Source organism: Colobus angolensis, unplaced genomic scaffold (genome assembly GCF_000951035.1).
Source record: "Colobus angolensis palliatus isolate OR3802 unplaced genomic scaffold, Cang.pa_1.0 Scaffold146, whole genome shotgun sequence".
NCBI classification, from domain to species: domain Eukaryota; kingdom Metazoa; phylum Chordata; class Mammalia; order Primates; family Cercopithecidae; genus Colobus; species Colobus angolensis.
In genome coordinates this window covers 6529860-6556739 of record NW_012114555.1, presented here as the reverse complement: position 1 = coordinate 6556739, position 26880 = coordinate 6529860, and the positions used below count along the sequence as shown (strand labels likewise).

At 41.3% G+C, this 26880-nt stretch overlaps 1 protein-coding gene across 1 annotated transcript in view; it reads right to left on the bottom strand.

Annotated features, from left to right (window-relative positions):
* The window catches only part of ADGRA3 (adhesion G protein-coupled receptor A3), a 90344-nt gene extending 63896 nt beyond the window's left edge, over positions 1–26448 (bottom strand). Inside the window, exons 1-2 of the mRNA XM_011935663.1 lie at positions 26420–26448; positions 13664–13735 (exon numbers count right to left, since the gene is read on the bottom strand). The gene's annotated coding sequence lies outside the window, so the exon portion shown is untranslated. The remainder of the gene's footprint in view (positions 1–13663; positions 13736–26419) is intronic.
* Positions 26449–26880: the final 432 nt, after the last annotated feature.

Below are 26880 nucleotides of genomic sequence, written 5' to 3'. Positions count from 1 at the left end.
TGCTCATTGCTCAGGATGTACACCTCACCTTCAGGGGACTTCTAATGCTAAAATGAGACTGAATGCTCTGGAAAAATCGCATATGCCCAACCACCACAAGATCTGTTCTATGCCTGTTGTGGTACCAAGAACAGGCAGAACTGAGACGTAGAGTTCTAGAAGTGAGGCGGGGGGTGAAACACAGCAGAGGATGGGATAGAAATCTGGAGTCCTGCAACTTCTCTGGAAGCTGGGCTGAATCCTTCATATGTGGGAGAGAGCGACCATTGGGCAGATGGATTTCCAAGTGGAGCTGGAGAAGAGAACTGATCAGGGAGGGGTCAGCTGTTCCTGGGACACCAGTAGCAACAATATTGCTGGATGGGAAGACCTGATATCACACAAGGGCCAACACTTTACAAATTAACCTACAATGGCCTTCAGCAAGAACAAGACTGGATTGGTTTTTATATTTTATAATTTTTTTGTAAGAAAAAGGCTGGATTCAATGATTCTCATAGAAGAAGTACCTAGGAACTTAAACAGAAAAGAGTATTTTCAAATTGAAAGGAGGAAAGGGATGTCTTTTTTTTTTGGCCTATCAGAGCAGATACCAAATGTGAATTGTTAGAAAGGTATGCCCATGGCAGTATAAATCATAACAACATTTTAAGAAAATAAAAAATAAAAATCATTTTGGCTGGGCGCGGTGGTTCACGTCGATAATCCCAGCACTCTGGGAGGGCTGAGGCAGGTGGATCACCTGAGGTCAGGAGTTTGAAACCAGCCTGGCCAAAATGGTGAAACCCGTCTCCACTAAAACTACAAAATTAGCTGGGTGTGATGGCATGTGCTTGTAATCCCGGCTACTCAGGAGGCTGAGACACCAGAATGACTTGAACCCAGGAGGCAGAGGTTGCTGTGAGCTGGGATTGTACCACTGCACTCCAACCTGAGTAAGAGTGAGACTCCATCTCAAAAAAAAATTTTTTTTAAGAAAGTAACTTAGATGGAATTATAGTCAACAACTGTGTATGTTATGAAACCATCCCTTTTTAATTATACAATTACTGGAACATATTTAAAATAATGAAAGCTAGAAGACAAGACATGGTAGGTAAAACTGAAGTGCTGAGACATGGCAATGGGCACACACACATTCCTTATATGTACAATTGTCTCCAATTTTCTTTAAATGTTTGCAAGATTCCGTAACAGTAAGTTAGACATAAATATCTATCCTACAAATGTAGGACTTACGTATAAAGAAAAGAATTGGGCCAGGTGCAGTGGCCCACACCTGTAATCCAGCACTTTGGGAGGCCAAGGCAGATTGTCTGAGGTCAAGAGTTTGAGACCAGCCTGGCCAATATGGTGAAATCCCATCTCTACTAAAAATACAAAAATTAGCCAGGTTGATGATGTGTGCCTATAGTCCCTGCTACTTGGGAGGCTAAGGTGGGAGAATCGCTTAGAACCTGGGAAGCGGAGGTGACAGTGAACCAAGATGGTACCACTGCACTCCAGCCTGGGTAACAAAGTGAAACTCTGTCTCCCAAAAAAATAAAAAATAAAAAAAAATTGCATCTTACAGCAACCACTACGTTCTAATATGCATATTATTAGATATTTCCCTTGGAAATCACAAAGGAAGGGATCACATTAGAGAAGGACATGGCATTTTCTCAGGAAATCCCAACGCAAACCAATTTTTCCTTGAGTGTTGGAACAGACTGCTATTTGTACAGCTGAACACAAGTGAAGTAATTAGCTTGGATTTGGGGGCCATAAACAATGACACATATTTTAAAACATTACAATCACAGTCTAGCTCTGAGATGCTCACCAAATACGTACGTAAAGAAATAAAATTAAAAGGGAGTCGAGAATGACAAGAGCAAAGTCACTGCTCCCATATCATAATAAGCTCGTAGAAAGGAGCAGCAGGTTACCCGCCCACTCCACCCTTTATGCTGTTCTTTTTTATTTTATTATTTTTTTTTGAGACAAGTCTCACTCTGTGGCCCAGGATGGAGAGCAGTGGATGGAGTGCAGTAGCTCACTGCAACCTCTGCCTCCTGGGTTCAAGTGGATTCTCATGCCTCAGCCTCCAGAGTAGCTGGGATTACAGGTACATGCCACCAGGCCTGGCTAATTTTTGTATTTTTAGTAGGCACGAGGTTTCATCATGTTGGCCAGGCTGGCTGGTCTTGAACTCCTAACCTCAAGTGATCCACTCACCTCGGCCTTCCAAAGTGCTGGGATTACAGGCGTGAGCCACTGTGACTGGCCATTGTTGTTTTACTCTCACTTAATTTGACTTTATTTACTTATTTTTTGCTAACTAGATACATTTGAATTCCTAAGAGTTGCATGCGAATATGATGCATCATCTATTATACTGAAGCCTCTATCAGGGCAGATTTGGTAAAGGAGGGGAAGATGCAATTAAATGCAATCTCCATCTACAGAGGAATGACTAAGTTACAATCTGTTCTATACCTAGAATATTCTGTAGCCAATGACAAGCATGAACTAAATCAACATGTACTCTATTAAAAAGATGTTAATATGTTGGTAAATTATTTTTAAACTGAGTTGCCAGGTACAGAGCATTTTTAAAGCCCTGTACGTGTGTCTATGCATTTCTGAGTATAACAGAAGAAATATATATATATATATATATCAGATCATTAATACAAGTTATCTCAGGATGATGCAACTGAAATGATGAAAAGAGATCTAATTTTTCCTTCATATGATTTTATTACTCAATAACAACCACTTTTTTGTATAAAGGAAGTTCTTTATACAAACATATTAGTTGTATATATTTATTTATATACAAATACATACACATACAACATATGTTTGCATATAAAGGAAATTGTAAAGGGTAGTTTCTATAAATACATGTATTTCTGATAGGAAAGTATTAAAAGTATAATTCTTGAGGAAAATATACAGGTATTAGATTGCCCATAAAGAACAACTTGAAAAAATTTTGGTCTGTAGATCTCCTGACAGAGATTTTGGTCTGTAGATCTCCTGACATTTCTCTGCAAATTAACTTCCTAAGTGAAGGACACAGACTTCACAGAAGTCCATTATTGGCTCCCCATTTGGTCTGCCAGTTACATCCACTGTTACAGTGGGACAGAGTGAGAACCTTTGCAAGTAGGACTATACTGTTCTGAGATAGTTCAAGAGAACTTCTCCATCAGCAAAGGCAGAGATCAATATATAGAATTAATCAATTTTACACCCCCACCCCACCCATGTCTACTAAGGTCTCTGACACACTTAAAGAAAGGGTAGTTTTTTAAAAAAAATGAATTCATAAATTTCCAAAGCCAAGACTCGATCAAAAATGATAAGAAATCTGGCTGAGAATGCCTAGGCTGTCCGCCAAGGTCTCATCATCCCTTAGCCAAGGAAGTTGGCTAAAGGACCCACTCAGTTTGAGGTCCCCAGTTCAAGCGTTACCAAAGGAAACAGCTAGAACAGTGATCTACTCTAGAATTCCTTCTTTTTGTATACCTTCTCTTTCAGGTGGGAAACAGTAAGAGGAAGATCTCTGATTCCTAATCTAAGGAATGTACTGCATGCTCCATTCCTAATCATATTCTCTTTTCCACTCACTGGACTGAGAAAGTGCCATTCTCTACATCTGAAATATGAGCTGTTATCAGCCTTCACAATCCGCATATGGCCTGGCTCAAGAGCTCAAAAATCTGGGGACAGCAGCAGCCCATGCAAAATACTTAAAGTTTCCTGATCCACAGCTCTAGACCTGTGCCAACCCAAATTATGATAAGCAATGTCACTGTAATGCAATGCTGAGTGTAAGAAGTTTCCTTAATTGCCATGTTGTTCTTTACAAAGTATTTAAAAGATGTAGGCCAGGTATACTGCTGTATATGCCACACACTGCTCCATTTAGGAGATCCACAATAGGAATGATAGACAGTGGAGAATCACACGCATGAGGGGGTGGGAGGAAGGTGGATGATGAGAAATTACTTAATGGGTATAATGTACATTATTCAGGTGATGGATACCTAAAAGCCCTGACTTGACCACCACGGAATCTATGCCTGTAACAAAACTGCACCTGTACCCCAGAAATCTATATAAAAATAAAAGTAAATCAAATTTAAAGGCCACTATCATCTATTAGTACATGAACTATAAGATTATCTCAATCAAATCTCAAAGTGGGAAGCTTGGCAATGTTATTTTTATGTTTTAATGTGTTACTTGGATGATGTTCATTGTGTTCCGTGATGTATAAATTCTCACAACAGGTATAAGATAATTGGTAAAAATGTTAAGAGACCACCCAAGTTCTAAACCTACCAAATATTTTAGTTCTTGAGGAAGGAGGCAAAGGGAATACTAAGAAAACAGCAATCTGCCCTAACAGAAGCTCTGTCCCACCCAGCTCTTTTGCCTAAAGAACATGTGGTGATGTGTCAAATACCTAGGCCAGAGCTAGAAATCAATCTAAAACTAAAATCAACAAAATAGTAGACTCCAGTTTACTATTTTGTTTTTCATTACTTCAGTCATAGCTGTCCAAAAACATAACAAAAGTCTCCTTCACAGATGTATGATTTTGTCAATTCTAACGCAGTCCTCAAAAGTAAAAATATAGCCAGGCACGGTGGCTCACACCTGTAATCCCAGCACTTTGGGAGGCCGAGGCGGGTGGATCATGAGGTCAGGAGTCTAAGACCAGCCTGGCCAAGATGGCGAAACCCCATCTCTACTAAAAATACAAAAAAATTAGCCGGGCGTGGTGGCGGGCACCTGTAATCCCAGCTACTCGCAAGGCTGAGGCAGAGAATGGCGTGAATCCGGGAGGTGGAGGTTGCAGTGAGCCGAGATCATGCCACTCCCACTCCAGCCTGGGTGACAGAGCGAGACTCCATCTCGAAAACAAACAAACAAACAAAAAGTAAAAATACCAAAATCTCAAGAAGAGATTTTAAAAAGCACTGAGATAGAAATGTTTGCAAGGCAGTTACAAAGGAGTTACGCAGTAATTAATTCAACTAACTTCAAGTCATGAGTAAAGCTGCACACCAAATCAGTCTTTTGTTGAAAAACAAAAATCAGGCCATATACCTTTCCCTGAAAATGAAAGGACACACTGAAAACAGCTACAAATTTCCTATGCAGCAGGAACATTCTGTTCTACTCTAATAACTGATCTGAAGTCTCTTCCCTTACTGTATAGATGAAAGAATCTCATCATTTAAGCTTCTAATTGGTTTTTCAAAGGTAACATGAAATACAAGAAACATTCTAAAAAGCTACAGGGAGAAAGAACCGCAAGTAGACAACCCTTACACTGACCTTCCACTCCACATCTAGCATTTCATGCGGAACCCTATTCCCAGACGGCTTGTCTCTAAAACACGATTTCATGCCATTTTCCAACAGAAATGTCTTTTAGTGGCTTCCTATTGTTTAATCAGTTCTAAGCCCCTATCTGCTTTTCATACATTTCAAAATAAAGGTCTATTATAAATAATCAGCCTTATGTATAATTACTCCCAAACAGAACTTTTATTACTTTTTTTTATTTTTTTGAGACAGAGTCTTGGCCTGTCACCCAGAGCTGGAGTGCAGTGGTGCAATCTTGGCTCACTGCAACCTCTGCCTCCTGGGTTCAAGCAATTCTCGTGCCTCAGCCTCCCGAGTAGCTGGGACTACAGGTATGCGCCACCACGCCTGGCTAATTTTTGTACTTTTAGTAGAGATGGGGTTTTATCATGTTGGCCAGGCTGGTCTCCAACTCCTGACCTCCAGTGAGCTGTCTGCCTCGGCCTCCCAAACTGCTGGGATTACAGGTGTGAGCCACCGTGTCTGGCTTAAAACTTCTTTTTTTAAAAAAGATATAAACATACCTGATGACTTATACAAAGTTCTTCCACATTTATATTCTATATAAATTATAATAAACAGATATATACAACTTAAATCTTAAATAATCACTGTAACTTTGAGCTACTATTAATCCTACTTTGCAGGTGAAAAACAGAGAAGTCAAACAACTCACCCCAAATCACATGGTCAGAGGCACAATTCAAATGGTTATTTTACTCAGGTCCACCCCCCCTCCCCTTGACAAATGGCCTTGTTCTCATTCCCACCTTCACGTATCATTGGTTTGGCTTCTTTTCCTTTCTAACTACCCAGATCTCTGCAAATCTTCTGGGCCATCAGCGTACATCAGCTCAAATTTTCCCAGACTAGCAAAGCTTTTGATCATACCTCTCAGCATGAATGTGCTCTCTGTTGCATGTACTACACTGTGTTATGTGGTGTGTGTGTACATGCGTCTGTGTGCGCACATGTGTCTGTGTGTGGTGTGGTAAGGTACCATTATATTCTGAGCAGATTACACCCCCATGATTAAACTGTGAGCTCTCTGCCCCTTAAGGCTTCTAAAACCCCTACAGTTGCTACTTATAATTAAATAGATCATAAGTTTCATACATATTTAGGTACTGGCTCTAATGCTTCCTTATCTTTTAATGGGAAAGAAAAGATGTACTTACAGCCGAACCAGATTGGTGAGTCCTCGAAATATGTCTGCATTCAGACATCCTATTCGATTGTTTGTCAGATCCCTAAGGAGAAGGGTGGAAAAGTGTCTTCAATTACTTCTCTTGGTTAATGAAGGTCTCATGCATTCAGTATTCAAGAACAGCACCCAGGTATCGCACAAGACCTTTATTCTAGCATATTTGAGATATTTACTCTACTTAAGTGAGATAAGGATAGCAGTGAGGCCGAAAATGATCCTTGCTTTCACTTACTGCTGGCACGCACAGACTAATGCTGCTCAATTACAGTGCCCTCTATATTTCAAGTACTTACTCTTGCAAAATTACTCAAGATAAAATTGTAGTAGTAAAAATGAGACTCAAACTATCTTGCTGCCCGCAATACAATTCCTTAGATGACCTACACAGTTAATTATGCTGGGGTAGTTGGAGAACTGAGCCCAAACTCAGCCAGTAAATAACGGATAATGGATAAAAGGGCAAATTATTACAATGATGGAACTTTTGTTTCCTGAGGAACATCTGAAAATACCATTTTCTGACTTCATTCCTTAAATACTCAGAAGTTTCAACTACAATGAAAAAAAAAAAACAATCGTGTTAGCTTTCAGTTTACAGATCTATCATTCAGACTCCAAGCCAAATTACTTTAACAACATCTGTGATATGGCCCAATTATTTTTGCAATCACTCCTCATTTCTATTTCCTATTAAATGTTACCTTCTAAATATTTTTTACTTCTCCTCAATGAAACTTTTTTCTTTTTACCTATGTAAAAGTTTTAGTTAATATTTTGTTCTATCCCTCTTTATTTATTTTGCTTGACATCAAGGACAATGAACACAATTTTATTTTTACATTTAATCAGAGACCTGCACTGGTTTAAAAGTAAAAACTTTACGTTGGGAGATAACCACTAACAATATCTGTAACTTTCACCTGGGATGGCATGACTTGCATCATTGTTTTCAGTGGACTTAGTAAGCCCTATGCAAGAAAACCCTGAAGCAATGAATCTTAAGTTTTATTAGTTGCTAGACTTGGAATAATTCATCACACTTTGTTTTTCTTTTTTTTTTTTTTGAGACGGAGTCTGGCTGTGTCGCCCAGGCTGGAGTGCAGTGGCCGGATCTCAGCTCACTGCAAGCTCCGCCTCCTGGGTTCACGCCATTCTCCTGCCTCAGCCTCCCGAGTAGCTGGGACTACAGGCACCCGCCACCTCGCCCGGCTAGTTTTTTGTATTTTTTTTTAGTAGAGACGGGGTTTCACCGTGCTCGCCAGGATGGTCTCGATCTCCTGACCTCGTGATCCGCCCGTCTCAGCCTCCCAAAGTGCTGGGATTACAGGCTTGAGCCACCGCACCCAGCCAATTTCATCACACTTTGAATTCTAACAAAATAATTAGAATAAGCTCCCTAAGCCAAACTTTCAAAAATATTTTCATCATATTGCCTCCAAAGTCCCTATTATTCTCTCTCATAGAGAGGTACACATTCTTTGAGATACTCAGTTACTCTTCAATAAGGCGATCTACACCATCCATTTCAAACTAAAAGTATTGGATTCCAAACTGTGTACTTGGTCATGGCAGAAGATGTAGTAGTCTCACCAGAAATTCTAAGAACATAGCATTTGAATCAGGTACCTAACTCATTTGCTTTTTTCCTTGACTATTTCAGAAGTTAAAATGAGATGGTTTAATTTTAGGTGTCAACTTGGCTGGACTGAGAGGTCTCACTGGCTGGTGAAGCATTGGTTTGGGTGTGTCTCTGAGGGTGTTTCCAGGGGAGATTGGTGCAGGAGTGAATGGACAGAGAGGAAGGACCTGCCCTCAATGTGGGTGGGCACCATCCAATCAGCTGGAGCCCCGCTGGGACAAACAGGGAAAAGAGAGGGCTTCTCTCTCTGTTCTCTCTCCCCTTCCACAGCAGGACGTCTTCTCCTCCTATTGTTGGACATCAGGCTACAGGTTGTCTTTTGGACTCTGGAACTTGCATCAGTGGGCTTCCTGGGGCTTTCAGGACTTCGGCCTTGGACTGGGGACTGCAAGGTCAGCGTCTCCAGTTCTGAGGCTTCCAGACTTGGACTGAGCTATGCTACAGGATTCATAGGCCCTTCAGCTTGCAGAAAGCCTATTGCGGGACCGCCCTCCCTCTGTGATCACGTGAGCCAATTACCCCTAATAAATCCCCTCTCATACATCCTACTGGTCCTCTCTCTCTGGAGAGGACTAACACAGCACCTTAGGTAATCTTGGTCTTCAATAATTTCATAGTTCTGCCTTCTCTCTCTTATGACAACTTTTGATCAAAGAATCTTAAGCAATACAAGTCTTTATCTGTCCTCGTTCTGTAGCTCCTAAGTATTTAATCATATGGGGCCTTTTCGTTTAAATTCCAGTTGATTTTCCTTTTATTTCTGGGTTTCACTGTTAACAAAAATTAGGCATCTTCTTGTAAATTGTTGCACAAACAAGCGTATCTGGGCTCAATTTATAATCTTGTCTCAGTTCTGAGCTTTAAATGGTGCAATTACCATTGATTCTCTGGGAAACAATTTCGTTACAGCTACACCTACTTAAAATGGTATTTAGATATTGATAATGGGTTTTTATTTGGATTGAAAATCAACTTAAATTCGCTGATAAAACACAAGAGAAAGTGATGGATCTAGGGTTCACCTACTTCTGATAGTATATTCTTCAGAGAGCCACTTCAACTTCCTGATTCAAATTATTTATAAACTAAAGGCAAAGGCATGGTATAATAACAAAAATACTTTATGTATGCTTGTTAAGGGAGATGCACAATTGAAATTAATGACTTAAGAACCCATAAGAAAAAGGGTCTGTATCTATGAGCAACTAGCAAACACTACTGTCAAATATCTTTATATCCCGTTGAGTTTACATACAGGACTTCTTCAGCTTGCAAGCTGTGTATCCTAAGTTAATTACAAGTCATCTGTTTGGAATTAAGAATGTATCTTCTAATGGGAAGAATATTATAAATGGCAATTACCTTCCTAAGCAAGAACACAAGAGACTACTTAACATGTAACACAGTGAAAGACTACTAAGGCAATACCTGGTACAATATCAGTAATTATATTAAATACTCCTGAACAAGAATTTTTAAAATTCATTTTGGATGGCAGTGCTTAAGAGTTTATTTACTGAAAGATAAATAACTAGATGGAGATCCTAAGAGAATCTGCAGTATCTAAAATATTATGAAGACACTGCTTTTTATTAACAGCCAAGTTTTCTTCAACCTATATCTCAGCATAGAGATACAATTAGCATTAATATTTTTATTACCTAAAAGCTGTGACTACAACAGTGTGGAACACAGAGGGAGGGGATAAGAAAGGGACTGAGAGGATAATTTCACATTCCTCTCATTAAGGGGAAAAAAATAGACTGGAGGGAAAAATATTCTAAAAGTTCTCATACTTTCACATCAGAATCACTGGGAGGGATGGTTGAAATAAAAATCATTCAGCATCAGCCCCAGAGTTTCTGATAGGATAGATCTGAGCCCCTACACTTTTGCTTTCTACTTGAGGACTCATGTTCCTAGGCATGGGTGCAAAACTGACTCAGGCACAGACAGAAGCACAAAGAAAGTGAGTCACTGCTGTAAATCATGCTTACCTGCTGCTGCCCTTCCACTTCCTAATGACCTGTGTCTGGAGGCGTAGCCTGTTTACGGTCATGCTCTGTATCCCCCGCCTGTGTCTGGATAGCTGAGTCCTAACAACTTCCAAGACTCTTACAGCAGCTAAACTCTAGCTACTGCTTCATCTCCTTGCAACTGTATTTCGATTCCATATCCAGGCTCGTGGTCAGTGTTCGTAATTCCATTAGACTGCAGACCCCTCAAGAGGTTCCTGATTTACCTGTGTGTCTCCAGAGCCTTGCTCACAGCTGGGCTCTCAGGATGAACTTTAGGAATTTTTGTTTAACTGAACTGACACCGATCACCACCTTATCACTTTGATTACACTGGTTGAGAGCGCTTTTACTGAACGCTAAACCTGGCTTGGTCCCATGCAATCTGATGCCTAAGCTCCACCCTCCTATAACTCTTACCTTTCTTACCTAGAACTCCAATCTCCACTACCACCTACCCCAGACCAGCCAGTTTTTCTAACTTGTTTCATTAAAAGCTTTCACTAGAAAATAATAAAGTGTAGAATGGGCGGAAGAGAAGAAAACTGATTAGTAGCAAGATCTCCTCCAGATGGCCCTGAGCTTCTAATGAGTGCAGACAAAGACTGATAAACACAGGGAACCACCACTCACCCCCAGCAAAAACTACGGTATGAAAATTCCCTACTGATTCAAATTGTAACTAATTTTCAAAGACAAAGAGAAAATCCTTTAACTCCTACCGTTCTTAATCTTACAGAATTCTGACCCTTAAGACTGTCTAAGAGAGAAAAATAGGAGGAAAGCTACAGATGACAGGTTTTAGATGAAAGATATTTTACTTGCAAAAGCAATAACAAAAAAAAATATTTTGCAAAAAGGGCATGACCAATTTTTACAATTGGATTTGACAATAAAAAAGAACAGGTTTTGCAAATACTGCATGTTCTCACTTTTAAGCGGGAGTTCAATGATGAGAACACATGGACACATAGAGGGAACAACACACACTGAGGCCTTTTGGAGGGAGGAGGGTGGTGGGAGGGAGAGGATCAAGAAAAACAACTAACGGGTACTAGGCTTAATACCTGGGTGATGAAATAATCTGTACAACAAACCCCCATGGCACAAGTTTACCTATGCAACAAACCTGCACTTGTACCCCTGAACTAAAAAGTTAAAAAAAAAAAAAAAAAAAGAAATAGGTTTTAAACGACTAAATAAGACAAAAGATGTCAAAAGTATTAGGATGGAAAGTCGATGTAAGTCATGGCATAATTAAACTAAAAGCAGCCATACCCAGTGTTATTATGCAAATACTACAGAAAACCAGTAAGACATAAAAAAATACCCACACACACTGGAGGGGGAAAAAAAAAAGAAAACTTAAAGAAGTACATAAGAATCCCAGAGAAACAAGAGATAGAGCCAGCCAAAAGGATGACTATAAGGAAAATAAAATCACAGATCTGGTCTCTCTCCCTGAACTTTTGTCCCTAGTCTTCCTACACTTATGTGGTTTCTCCTTATTGCCATCAGAATATTCTGAAATACAAATCTGATCATGTCAATTCCATATTCAGAAAGTTCTGGTAGCCCCCTACTGTCTAAAGAACAGATTAAACATTTTTAACATAGCAGATCTTCAAAAGCCCAGTCCCCTGACCAGTATGATCTTCCAATATTCTTTTTCCTCTTTCTACTTTCTGCTCTGATCAAAGAACTAAACTATTGTCCCAAGAGATACATTCTTGCATACCTGCGCCCACCCTGTTTGGAGGGCCTTTTTAATACGTATTCATTCCCTGGGAGCAAGTTCAAATCTAAACAAGTCTGTGGCTCTCACAGCAGGCTGTTCCCATCGCAGGTGCTCTCTCCTTTCCCTAGCAGGTTATGTTTATGAATTTACCTGTTACAGCACCTGTGTGTGTGTTCAGATGTATTTTCACTGACGACTGAAGGGTAGCAGAACATGTCACCCAAAACATGTCGTATTGGCATAAGGATTATTTCTAGCTACAGGCCGATTGAAAAGCAGATAGATACAAGAAAAGCTCTCTGCTCTACCCTAGCTGAGGAAAAGCAGGACATAAATTTAGAAAGGTGTCCCTCCTCCCCTCTCCACCAGAAAGGACAAAAGTGCCTCCCAGGAGAGGGCTTTGGACCCTTATCAGCTTAGTCAAGACACCAAAGGAATCTACATAACAAACATTACTAATTAGACTTTATCTACCATTAGTCTCCCGTATATTTGCCTTCCCACAATTTGCTTTCCCTTAAGAGACTCAAGGTCCTTCTCCTTTGTCTTGGCACTTCTCAAAAAATGTACTGCTCCTTGTTGAAAGGCGACATAAGCCAGAGTTCTATGCCACCTCTTTTGAGAATTACTCTTTTCCTGAGTTTTCTCAATAAACTTCTGTTTTTCTCTTGTTAATCTGTCTTTTGTTAGAGGTCCAAGCTGAGAAACTGGAAGGGTAGAGGGAAAATTATTTTTCTTCTCCGACATTATCTATCCCCCCAACCCCAAGAGTCTGCAAGATCTTCCGAAGAAGTCAGGGCATGGTAAGTGGTTAAGTGCTCAGTAAATGCTTTCAGAAAGAATAAAGGATGGAGAGACAGTCCTCATGGCTTTTTTGTAGAGCCGCTTCTAAAATGTGGGCCTGCTCAGACAGCAACTGCGAAAGGAGCTTCATATAGGAGATAGGAGAGTTGTTTAGCTTCAGAAGCAATAAAAAACTGGTCCTTGGGTTTTAAAATTGTAATATATAGATACACATGAAAATGGCAAGACTTTAAATCATTACTTAAAAGGTACCTTTGTTTACATGGCATTTACAACGGACACAGTTTGAATGGATTCATAATTTGAAAATCGTCTACAGATTATGTCTGCTGGCAAAGCCGACATGGTAATGATTTTAGTAGCAGAAGAGGAACACAGCCAGCCACCACCAAACAAATCAAACCACTGTGCAAATTAACCACCTTCTCAGCTACTTATATAAAATATTCTTTCTGTTTTTCTTTCTTTTTGTTTTCTTGAGACAGAGTCTCGCCCTGTCGTGCAGTGGCACGATCTCAGATCATTGCGGTCTCCCACTCCCAGGTTCCAGTGATTCTCCTGCCTCAGCCTCCCAGGTTGCTGGGACTACAGGCACACGCCACCATGACAGCTAATTTTTGTATTTTTAGTAGAGATGGGGTTTCACCATGTTGGTCAGGGGGGTCTGGAATTCCTGACCTCAGGTGATCCACCCGCCTCGGCCTCCCAAAGTGCTAGGATTACAGGCGTGAGTCACTGCGCCCAGCCTCTTTCTGTTTCTATATCAGGGACCTGGTCAGGTGAAGCTCAAAGAATTATTAAATATTCATTTTTCATCATGTTAAAGTAAGTTGACAGCTACTTATACAAGGAACAATTCAAACTCATAAGCAAGCAATTCAAACACTTACAATCTTTTTAGAGATGACAGTCCCCAAAAGGCACCTGGATCTATACTACTAATAAGATTGTTTCGGAGGTCCCTGTTAAAAATAAAATAAAATTATTCACATATCAACACTGTAACAAGTATTCAGGCACACCACACTTACCTGCTATACAAAAAAACAAAAGTATAATAGGAGGAAACTGAAGTCAAAATGATTAAGCCAAGATCAAGCCAGTAGTAAATGGCAGAGTCAGAATGCAAATTTGACAAATCTAGCTCCAGAGCCTTTTGGTTTGGTAAATAAAAGAATAAAAATATATGTCATAAAAGAAATATGTGACCTAATATATTATTTACCTTCACAATTATCACTGAACTACAATCATATACATTACTTCTATAATTTCTTCCTTAGTATGCCATACTTTGAATATCAAAGTAAATCTAATTACAATTGTCACAAACATCATTCAATTGAATTTTTAAAACCCATCTTCAAAAATATACACTCTAAAATTCATGCCTTTTGGTTGTTCATATATTTTCCCTTCCCTGGCCTTCTAAATTTAGGTTTTTATCTTTTTTGTTGTTGCTGTCATTTGAGATGGAGTCTTGCTCTGTCAACCAGGCTGGAGTGCAGTGGCGTGATCTTGGCTCACTGCAACCTCCACCTCCCAGGCTCAAGCAATTCTCATGCCTCAGCCTCCTGAGTAGGTGGGGTTACAGGCGCCTGACACCACACCCAGCTAATTTTTTGTATTTTTAGTAGAGACAGGGTTTTGCCATGTTGGCCAGGCTGGTCTCGAACTCCTGACCTCAAGCAATCTGCCTGCCTCGGTCTCTCAAAGTGCTGGGATTACAGGCATGAGCCACCACACTCGGCCTATGGTTAGGTTTTCTATGAGGTGAGGATATAAAATAAGTGTGTGATAAACCACAATACATAGCTCAAAGCACAGATGCACAAGCTTCGTCTCACGTGGAATTTGATAGCAGTCACCATTTATCCTCATTCTTCTCAAGTATGCTGGCACGTCCATGCAAGAGCACTACTACTTAAGGATGGGAGGCAGCAGTGAGTGTCTCAGCCACATCCCTCTACCCGTGTGGTTTTGCAGACAGGCTATGGCTACAGCTCTCTTCCTGGTCACTGGGCTCAGCTGGGGACTTACCAGTCGCCTATACAAGTGTTTGGCTAGACCTCTGTGGAGAGCTGACAGTCTAAACACAGTCCTTTTCCCTAGACCACACTTCTGCCAGTGACTGGCCCACTCTTCGGCTTTATGGGACCCCCTCAGCTGGGACTGTCTGTCAGGACTCACCTACAACCTTGTCTGCTGAAGCCAGGGTGGCCTCTGCTCATCTCCCAGGGAAGCTGAAGCCAGATGGCGAACTGAAACTCTTTTCAGTTTTTCTTCCCCTGACATCCTTACGTAACAGTGGCAACCTTGCCCCTTCTTTGTATAGCCACGTGTACGCTTCCAACACTACTCTTCATTTAAGGATGCACACACCGTTGGTGAAACAAAACAGACATGTAGAGAAATGCTCAGTACAAGCCAAGGTAACCAGTACCTCCAGGGTGCCTTAGTCCCTTACTTACTTGAAATGTACAAGACCTTCCTGGAAGTAGACCCTGGAACACTGGCACCCCGTCAGCACAGCACTGTGTGAGGCTCTTTAACGACAATTGCTCCGTCATGGGCGTTCTCACCTGTGCCCAGGCAGTCTAAATTATTTAGAGGAAAATCCTCAGTTTGCCTTCTCCACCCACTCCAAATCAGAAAGCAGCGGGCATCCCTTCTCTACCTACGCAACAGGAAGGACTCCAAGGAAGTCTCGCTGCAATGAACACAGATTCATGTGTTTTCTTCCATCCAATCAGAGGCACATTCAACGTCACTGTGCCACCAGCTAATGAAAGTGAACTGCTGTACATGGCATGCCTCATAACATGTGAGTTTTCTCTCAGGCTCATTCTACCAATATAGCAAAAGTTACAACATCAAAATTGGCTTCTGGTTGGATTCCCCAGAAATTTCACAAAAGCATCCTGAGGAGGTTGGCCCTTCGCTCAGCAGCGAAGCCCAGAGCATATTTACCGTAAGCCCAGCATTTTTGATGTGTCAGTGGCACTGCGGCTTCCCACACTATGTGTGCTGTTTAATACCAGGTGATAGAGACTGGACTAGAAATTCTCAAGAACGCTGCTCTGGAAATGCAACCTGTGAATTCTGGGATCACTGTGGCCTCCAGCAAATTCTATGGTCTTTCTTGCATCTCATCCCCATTTTAACACACGGGCACTCCTCAGTAGCTAGGGTTGGGATTCCAATTCTACCACCTCCCCACAATCAGAGCCAGGTTTTTCTAAATAAAACCAAACCCCCTGCAATCCCCCCCACCGCCAGTACTTCAAAATATTTTAAAAAACAAAATGATTATTAAACATCAGTATAAAATCTACACTCTGATTACTATCACTGGATAGGTATTTCATTAATCAGAATTCTGAAAACTTCATATTCCATAAGAAGAAAACAGCTTTGTCAATGCTGGTAACTACCCTAACTTTTCGGGCTGTTGCACCCAACCTCTAAGATATTTTCTAAATAAAGTATCTGAAAAGATCTGAAAAAGTCAGGAAGCTTCACAAAATACACTTAAATGGTCAGAAAAGGTCTTAGTAGTCAGGTAAACTCACAAATCCCATCCTTCTCTCTGGACTTCCAACCAGCTTTTAAGTTCTCTTATCTTGGAGTAAAAAGATGGTCCCTGGTATAGCAATTTCAACAGAAAGAGGAATATTATGCAGAGGGTAAATTCCCTACTGTAAATGCCATGGTCCCATCATCCTTATCTCCAGGGACCTGCTGCAGCAGACACTGACAGCACAGCAGTGCTCACACTTGCAGTCCCTCTATCTGCAACTCATCCCCATGCAGCTTTCTCTTGGGCACCTCCTGAGAGTCAATCCATGAAGGTCAGAGGTAAAGGGCATGAATGGTCATAGGAAGAGCCCTCACCCGGGAGGAAAACAGAATATCCCAGAGGGCTGAGGGGTCTGAGTGTGTGCCTCACTGGCTCCCAGCAGTCCCCAGTACCAGCTGCCTGCCGCAGGAGCTGCTTGGGAAGACACTGCCCTAACGGCTGCCCTTGCTTCTCATAGTCCAGCACCAAATATGAGGGCTGTTGGGCAAACCTCCCAACCAAATTACTACACTGAAAGCTCACCTGGGGACCTGCTTCTGGGGAAATGCAGGTTAAGATATCAGCCTAGTAATGTGAACCAGCCAGTACCCAGGCCAAGCAGAGACCTAAGGACAAATAGCCACTCCACTCTAAGGACAAATAGCCGAAAGGTGTAGACCAGAAACCATTCAAAAATTCAAAGCTTCTACAGTGAGTGAAGGTGTGAAAGTTTTGCAACTATCAAAGGTTCCAAAATTTAATAGTAATAACACTATAATTATTGCTATCGATTATTTAATGCTTATTTATTTATTTATTTATTTGGTGGGGGAGCAGCCTTCTCCACTGCTTTAAGGTGGAAACACCTCTACTTCTCCATATGCTACAGGTAGTGCCCCCAAATTTTCAACACCATCCCCTCAGGCATGACACCTGATCAACCTTGTGCAGACTTTTCAAATACTCCGGCCTTAGCAATTATATGACTTTGGTCTAACTACACCCAGGACTTGTGGGAGAGGAAGGGATGGGCACAGACATTCCCACTGGTTTGATAAGAGGTCAAGATCTGAGTCTGGAGCTGCTAATGGCCCTGTTGCTATAATCTGAAGAAGCCAACAGAATGGAAAAGAGAAAAACGGTGAGCCCCTGGATCCAGCCAAGCCTGAAATCCACCTCTAACTCTGGGCTGTTTAGATGCACAAACCACTAAATATAGTGAGTTGGTGTCTATCACTTATCAGACCATTAAGACCTTATAATCACCCTAGGAGGCAGTGTCATTGTTTAAGATGCGGAAACTCATGCGCAGAAAGATTAAGAAATTCAGCCAAGTTCTTGATCTTAATAAGTGGCCAGGATTTAAGGGTATCTTTCTGATTGACACAGTGGAGATTTGCTAAAGGAACCAAGTAAATGCACAGCTAAAATAATAGGAAAACAGGTAAACCAAACACACTGAAAAGTTGGCCATGATCAAGTTGAGTTGCTGGAGATTAACATTCTTTCGACTTCTCCATATGTCTGAAAAACTAAGTTATTTTATGTGGTAACCCCCAGCCTTCCAACTAGGCCTCAAAGTCACTGCCTCTCTGTCCTGGTCATCATCATCAGCCTAGCCCAGGTTGTAAACCACACAAGTTCTCACCTACGTCCGATTCTCCATTTGAAGTGATCTTTTTAAACACAGACCTGATCAAGTCTCTGCTCTGATTGAAACCTGAAAAACATCCAGTCCCTCAGAAGGAAGCTCAGGTGCATTAAGGTAACTTCCAAGACTACCCATGGTCCCAGCCTTGCCCACCTTTCCTTCACCAACTCTCACTTCCCATCTGCTCAACATCTTCCCTTAACACTCACCCTGTCTCTCTTCATTTATACCATACTGCAAGATGTTTCTAGAAAGGGTATTTCCTCTCACCTCTAGACCTCTGCACTTGGGATTCCCTGTCCCGAACACATCACAATCTCCTCCAGCTCACAACTTCACCTCCATCCCTCTTCACCCATGTATCCTTGAGGCCTTGGGTGAAACTCCATTCCTTCCTCCAGGAAGATACCTGTGAACGCTGGGCACACTGGCTCACGCCTATAATCCCAGCACTTTGGGAGGCCGAGGCAGGTGGATCACCTGAGATCAGGAGTTCGAGACCAGCCTGGCCAACATGGGTGAAACCCCGTCTGTACTAAAAATACAAAAATTAGCCAGGCGTGGTAGCGCATACCTGTAGTCCCAGCTACTCAGGAGGCTGAGGCTTGAACTCGGGAGGCAGAGGCTGCAGTGAGCCGAGATCACACCACTGCCCTCCAGCTTGGCGACAGATCAAGATTCCGTCTCAAAAAAAAAAAAAAAAAACCCAGTAAATAACAGTGCTCTGTGCCCTGTCCTATGGCATCTCTTATCACGCTGTACCAAGTGCACCTCAATTACTTCAACTGTCTTCACTGAGAGACCACAGGTTCCACAAGAGCAGGCTCTGCTCCACTCAGCGAGGGGGAGACATGCAATAGAGAGTGTGTGGATGGATATGTTCATGGACAAAAAAACACACCAAGGCTAGGAGACAGAATTACATTAACCTTTCTATAAAAATATTTTAGGCCGGGCGCAGTGGCTCACGCCTGTAATCCCAGCACTTTGGGAGGCTGAGGCGGGCGGATCACGAGGTCAGGAGATCGAGACCATCCTGGCTAACACGGTGAAACCCCGTCTCTACTAAAAATACAAAAAATTAGCCAGGCGTGGTGGTGGGCGCCTGTAGTCCCAGCTACTCAGGAGGCTGAGGCAGGAGAATGGCGTGAACCCAGGAGGCAGAGCTTATAGTGAGCCGAGATCCCGCCACTGCACTCCAGCCTGGGCGACAGAGCGAGACTCCGTCCCCCGTCCCCCCACAAAATATATATATATATTTTTTTTTAGTAAGTTATGGTTGGCTACAAAATTACAAGGCTGTTCATAAAGCCAGATAATTTGGAGAATGCGGTATCTCATTACGAATCATTTCCATTTCTCCATAAAAGTAGACAATCATGATGTCTGCAGTTGACCTTCGAATAATTCACCAAACATATGTAGGCATATTCCAATACAGAAGAAAAAAATGATGGCTTATTGTTAATAATTACTGAATTGTTGAATCTGGGTAAGTAAATTGGTAATATGAAAGATTATGGTATTGTCCTTTCCATTTTTCTGTACATTTAAAACTTTTCATAATCAAATGTTTGATCCCCAGCATTTTAAGTCCCAGGAGGTACAGTTAATCATCAGGACTGACTTATTAGTTCCTATCTTCCTCCCTGCAACTCCCCAACTGACCCTCATTTCAATAAGATGATTTAATGAAAAAAGTCAACCTGTATGTTTTTGACTTGTTTTGCATAAGCTAAAAAGCTCTGTAAATAGAAATACATAATGTCAGTTCCATTTTTTTAAAACATACGTTTCCCTTTTCAGATTTTAAACAGCATCTACAACAGGAACTGGTTTAGCTAAAGCAGTACATCAATTTGGAGTCAATGATGAACTGCATATGTTTCTACAAATACCTCTCATGAATAACTGAGTACTGTAATATAATTTAAAGATATACTTTTCCTTTAATAAAAAATTCCTGACATATTATATAACATTTAATAATAGCCATATTAATCAGGCATTGCCAAAATATATTTATAGTCAGATTCTCTCATTTAACATCCCCTTTTCCCCCCCACCAACCCACAGCTTCCCTAGTAAACAGGAGTCTGACTTCAGGATGTATGGCTAAATCTGAATATATTGGATCATTAAAGCATAAATGAGAAAAAAGCACAAGAATTGCTTAAATAGAACTAAAGGAATATTTTAAGTTCTAGGTAAAAGAATTACCTCCTTTAGGAAAGAACATAAAGTAGACCAGGTAAGATGCCTTTAACTGCAAGTATCAGAACCCTCAACTCAAAAGGGCTTCAACAATCACAAAAGTGGCTGGGTGCAGTGGCTCAAGCCTGTAATCCCAGCACTTTGGGAGGCCGAGATGGGCGGATCACGAGGTCAGGAGATCGAGACCATCTTGGCTACCCCATCTCTACTAAAAAAATACAAAAAACTAGCTAGGCGAGGTGGCGGGCACCTGTAGTCCCAGCTACTTGGGAGGCTGAGGCAGGAGAATGGCGTAAACCCGGGAGGCGGAGCTTGCAGTGAGCTGAGATCTGGTCACTGCACTCCAGCCTGGGCGACAGAGCAAGACACCATCTCAACAACAACAACAAAAAATCACAAAAGTAATTCTCTGGCATCACAGGAAATCAAGAGTTGGCCAACCTTTGTGGTTGCTTCCATCCATCTCTCAGATCCACCATCCTCAGAATGTAACTGTGCCTTCAGGCTGAGCCTGACTTACAATATGGAATCCCAGGTTCAGAAATCACCTCCAACCACAAAGTCATAAAAAGAAACAGACTTTCTTCTCGTACCTCTCCTTAAAAGCTAGGAAATCTCTCTCCACACCCCACAGCAGGCTGCTCTGCTCCTCATCTCTTATTGACTAGGACAGACTCTGTCAATAGCTGGAAGAGATGCTGAATTACCTTAGTGGCCTAGGGGTAGGATTCACATTGGAAAGTCAAACACACTGACCAGTAGGCAACTGTAGCGTCAGCAGTTAGAGTATATGGGGGAGGCATGTCACTAAATACTGGTAACTGAATATATAGCACAATACAAGAATGGCAATTCCATAAAATGAAGACAGAGATGGGGCTGGGCGCAGTGGTTCACGTCTGTAATCCCAGCATTTTGGGAGCCCAAGGTGGACATTCACTTGAGGTCAGGAGTTTGAGACCAGCCTGGCCAACATGGTGAAACCCCATCTCTACCCAAAATACAAAAATTAGCTGGGCGTGGTGGCACACACCTGTAATCTCAGCTACTTAGGAGGCTGAGACAGGAGAATTGCTTGAACGTGGGAGATGGAGGTTGCAGGAAGCCAACATCATGCCACCACACTCCAGCCTGCGCAACAGAGTGATACTCCATCTCAAAACAAACAAACAAACAAACAAAAAAAAAACAGATGGAAGAAGGAAGGAAGGAAGGGTACAGACTAGTGAATGCATGGATGATGGATATAAAAGTCTCGATGCTGAAAACAATCTAAAAAAAAAAGTATCTACCAAAAAACCAAGCAGAAAATGTATAGGAAGTATAAATTTAGGTAATTATATCTTTTAATAATAATGTTTTTTAGCAAGTAGGCCAACAGAGACAATTACTATGCAAGTTTAGCAGCCTAACACCATGGGGCCTATAGGATCGAGAATCCAAAACATCAATTACCTGGGTGGGTGGGGGGGAAGACTCCTTGGCTGATGTGACAGCAGGGCCTATATACTCTTCCTGTAGATGTCTGCTCGCTTCCCTCCCTCACCTCCCTCTGTTCTGTGCTTTCCTCCTGAAGGAGGTGTCCCTGCACACTCCACTGAAAACCAAGGGCACCCTCAGCCCACAGAAAGCCGCCTCCTGACTGGTTTTGCTCCACGACACTTACCACAATCTATCATTTTATTTGTCTGAATCATTTCATTTATTGTCTATTTTCTCAATCACTAGAATGTAAGTTACATGAGGTAGAGAGTGTGCACTACTTGTCTTCTTCACTTGAAAAATGTCCAACACACAGTAACTCCTGATCACTTTGTTGAATGAATGAATCCTCACTGTATTTATCAGACCAACTGGTGCTTGACGCACACCACTTCTTCTTACCACACTATGCCTTCTCCTAGACAATCTCATCACCACCTACAGCTTTGAGTCCCTAGACTCAAATTTGTAACTCTAGACCAAATGTACCACTTCTATGAGTTCTCACTCAATGTCTCCATCTGGAAGCCTAACAGCCATCTCAAAAGTCAACCTATCCTACATTCAGTGTGGTATAGGATACCATAATCTGTGCCTTCACAAAACCCCAGGGATTCTGATGCTCATGAAGTTTGATAACCATGGTCTAGTCTGGGGCACTGGTCTCTAAACAGATAGTATAAGCTTTAAATTACCTGAGACCTGACATGGCTCCCTACTTCCACCCCATTCCAAACCGTCTCATCTAGCATGAGCAAGGCTCTCTCTTCAAAGTCTTTCTAAATTTCATCCCATTCCACCACAAACTCACAGACATTCACAGTGCTGCACTCCCAAACTTAGTATCCTCTTACACATTTTCTGTATCCACAGTACTTGAGATTTGCTTACTATATATATCCTACGTTTCTCCCCATTACTGCATATGTTCCATAAACCCCAAGCCTAGCACAGTGTGTGCACCTTAAATGTTTGCTGAATAAATTTAAATCAGCTACACGGAAAAGACTCATTATCTGTTGAGGCAATACCTGTACCAAACCTTCATATTAAGTCAACTATCTTTTTATGATTTTAATTAATATGATACAATAAATCTGCATCAGTTATCCACTTAATAGACTTCTAAAATAAAGCAAACTACCTTCAAAGGTGAACCAAAACTAGAAAACTAGCTTCCATGACACCATCAGGATTTAGTTACTTTATCATAAAAAATAAAACCCCAAATCTAAGCTCCTAAATTAAAAAAAAAAAAACAAAAAAAACCTCAACCTAAATATTCCTATGAAAATAAAGCACACACACACTGCTATCTTCCTACATGGGGCAAGATCAGAAACAAACAATGGGGTCATCATCATTAGTTCAACGGAGCCAGCTCTTACTATCTCAGCCCACTCTCCCCACCCTACCCTACAAAACTCTAACCTTCATTCTGTATGACTTGGCTCCAGGAATTTCAAGGCCACAGCTTTGAAGTTCTGACCTTGGTGTGAGTAATTCCTTGTTCTGCCAACCATCTTTTACACCATATCCTATCTGCTGTGTTTTCAAGTCATCCGGTTGTTCTCTTCTCACCTTCAGGACTCTCTAACTAGGCAAATCTGAATGGCAAACATGTTATTTGGCCGGTTGTATCTCTTAGGTGGAATTCTCCCAGACAAGGGTGAAAATAATGGCTTTACTCGGGGGGTGACCCCAGAATGCACCAGTAGAAAAGTGGGAAGTGAGACAAGAAAGAGAATGATGTCCAACAAGGTGAGCTGCTGAAGGCGTTACCACTGAGGTAACTGAGACTCAGTCCCTGGGGACTCTCAGGCCGGTGGAGAAGGCACCTCAGGGCGGCCCCACCTGACAGGTGAGGCAGGCAGGGTAATTACCTACCATCTGCTATCAGTCGCTGGTTGAGGGTTGCTGAAAGCATGACTGGGTGGGTGGAGTGGCTTCCACCCCAGTACTGGAGCCAAGAATGCTCTCAGGCTTTCATTTAGAAGACATAAGGAGAGACGCACAGGAACAGTCAGTGCTGAAGGAATAAAGTCTGCTCCTCTGGAGGAGCAGGGAGCACCGACTGTCTCCCTCCCAGGGCCAGAGCAGAGCAGCTAAGAGCCCAGCCTTTATTATCCTTAGCAAACTAACACAGGAACAGAAAACCAAATACCTTATGTTCCCACTTATAAGGGGGAGCCAAATGATAAGAACTTATGAACACAAAGAAGGAAACACGAGACGCTAGGACCTACTTGACGAGGGAGGCTGGGAGGAGGGAGAGAAGCAGAATAGATAACTTTTGGGTGCTGGGCTTAATACCTGAGTGATGAAATAATAGGTACAACAAACCCTCATGACATGTAACAAACCTCTTTAAAATAAAATAAGTATAAACAGAGGGAAAAAAAGAGCCCAGCCCTTTCATCACTTTTTCTTTCTTTCTAAAGTGGGCTGCTCTCCCACAAAAACCGTACAGGAGGCAGGTCCCAACCGGGCATGCATGGCACAGGAGGCAGGTCCCAACCGGGCATGCATGGCCCCTACACACACACTGCCAGACTGAGGCCAGGACTCAGGTCTGGCCCTTGATGTGTGTGTACTTCAGATATGCTGAGCTTAGGGCCAGTGTAGATAAAGGCGTTCTCTAACACAAGAGGCCCAGGTCCCAGGGTCAACACCGGGTTTTCACACTGAAGCCCCCACTCATAAAACGGTCTCTCAAAGTCCCTTATCTGTATATTGATCTCTGTGGTCCCAACAAAGGAGCGAGGAAGTATTTTGGGATTCATGAATAAACAGACCCCTGGCTAGAAAAATCACAGCACTTTAGTATCACCCAAAATGGCTCCTTAATTTGTTTCTAACATGTACAGAGATTTGTTAGCCTTAAATGGCTGAAAATAAGGTCAAAGACAAGGGAAAGAAAGAAATAGATACAAAAAGGGTAGTAATTCACACCACAGCACAGAACATTAGCTGTGCTGTTTATACTTTTCATGGTGTACATGAACAGCCACATCAATCTTAGGTGCCAAAAATAAAATGTGTTTCTAAACACAACAGACACTATTTATAAACTAGGAGTGCCTGCCATCCTTTCTTTTGGAAAGGGAAGACCACACTAATGCCTTTCATTATCAACTAAGCACATACTAAATGCCTGACACTGTGTTATATGCAAGCGGTATCTGTCAACCCAGTAACTTTTCTTTGCAGGGAACAGAAAACATAATAGGAATGTACTGTCTCACACAATGATCCAAGGCAGTCATGCTTTGATGGGTCCTCCCAGGCTTCCTATCTGCTTTCCTGATAGTCCCAAAGGTCCTTTTCTGAACCACAGTGACCATCGAATGTGTATGAAGGACCATCCTTAGCTTAGGCAGGCCTAGAACCAAGGGTGTGATCAGCATACTCTAAAGCACATGGACGCCATGGAACATGGTAGGAATATTGAAATAAAGTGTTCCTACTGTGCCAAGAACATTTAAAAATATTCCTCTGTGTGTGTGTCTATATATATATAGACACACACATGCATGTATATAACCTAACTTAAAGACATCTGATCTAAATGAAAAGAACAGAGACATGCATAAAGAAATGACGAACGCTAGATCATATATATTTACATACACATCAGGAACCTAGGCAATGAAGTCCTGCATGAGTTCTATCACAGGAGAAGCCTCTAGGTAAAAGGGTCAAGAAAAGGCCACGTAGAGAAGTGGAGAAAGTGAAGCTGAGCAAAGAGAATTAAGAAAAATGAGGACAGTGTGTTATTCCACAGAAACGGAGATGTTTCACAATGTAGCTTCCTTACGTATTTTGAAATTTTATCCTAAATGCATGAGTTAACAGGGGAATTTGAAATGTGATCGCAGAATGGCATTCAGAATACAAGTAAATTAAATATCCATTGTCTGAAACTCACCAAAGCAAAAATATGAGTGCTACCTGTGACATATCATAAACAAAACTAGACCTAATAGCTAAGAAAAATATATATTTACAAACATATCACATTCAAAGACATCTGAATAAAATATCAAAGTTTATACAAGTGTTTTTCTCCTTGACATCACATCCTCGCTGCTGTTTTCACCATGGTGACATGCAAGCTTGGCCTTTCACCATGATTGTAAGCTTCCTGAGGCCTCCTTAGAAGCCGAGCAGATGCCAGCTCCATGCTTCCCGTACAGCCTGCAGAATCGTAAACCAATTAAACTTCTTTTCTTGATAAATTACCCGGTATCAGGTATTTATCTACAGCAATACAAGAATGGCCTAACATGGCATACATGTTTCAAGATACAGAATTTCAAGACAGCATAGAAGCTTTAAGCTAGCATACTTAAACAAAGTCAACAAAGTATGGTCCATGACCTCTGGTATAAGTAAAGATTTACTGGAAGACATCCACATCGATTCATTTATCATTCCTAAGTACTGTCTTATGCAATACTCACTGGCATATTATCTAAGGTTGCATTCACACTTCAAGGGCAGAGGTGAGTCACTTGTGGTCAGCTGTGAAAACCCAATTTACTTACTATCTGGCCCTTTACAGAATTTAGATACTTGTTTCTTAAAATAAAATTCTTAAAATTTTTCATTAAAAAATGTTAGAAAAACTCAAATTTTATTTTGAATAGTTGGGAGTTTAGTGACAGATTTACAATGAAGATTTACAATGAAAATGCATTAAACAAAATCATAATGAGATGATAATTAAAGAATACTCACAATCTTTCAAGGAGACTTAATCCAGAAAATGAGCCATTCTTCAGCTCGGATATCTTATTGTTACTCAGAATCCTAAAAAATACCAAAAAAAAAAAATAATAATAATAATAAGTTGCCTAATACACAATACCAGTATCAAAGTAATTTAGCTTATTATGTTTAAACCTATGAGGAATTCCAAGACATCATTTATTAGCCAGAATGTTTGAGATGGCTGAAAAAAAGTGAGTGTCTTCCCCTTTCTCTGAGAAACCAACTATTTAGTTTACTCATGCATCTTGTCCCATTTAAATTATTTCTATCACGCATAATCAAAACTTTGAGAGAAAAATCGATATGTAATAGCTCTAAGTTCAACATAAGCATAAAGAATACCATACCATGTACGTTTATGTAATTAATCAAATTATGCAAGTTGAATACTCATTTTTAACCTGGAAACTTAGCAGAAAAATGCGTAA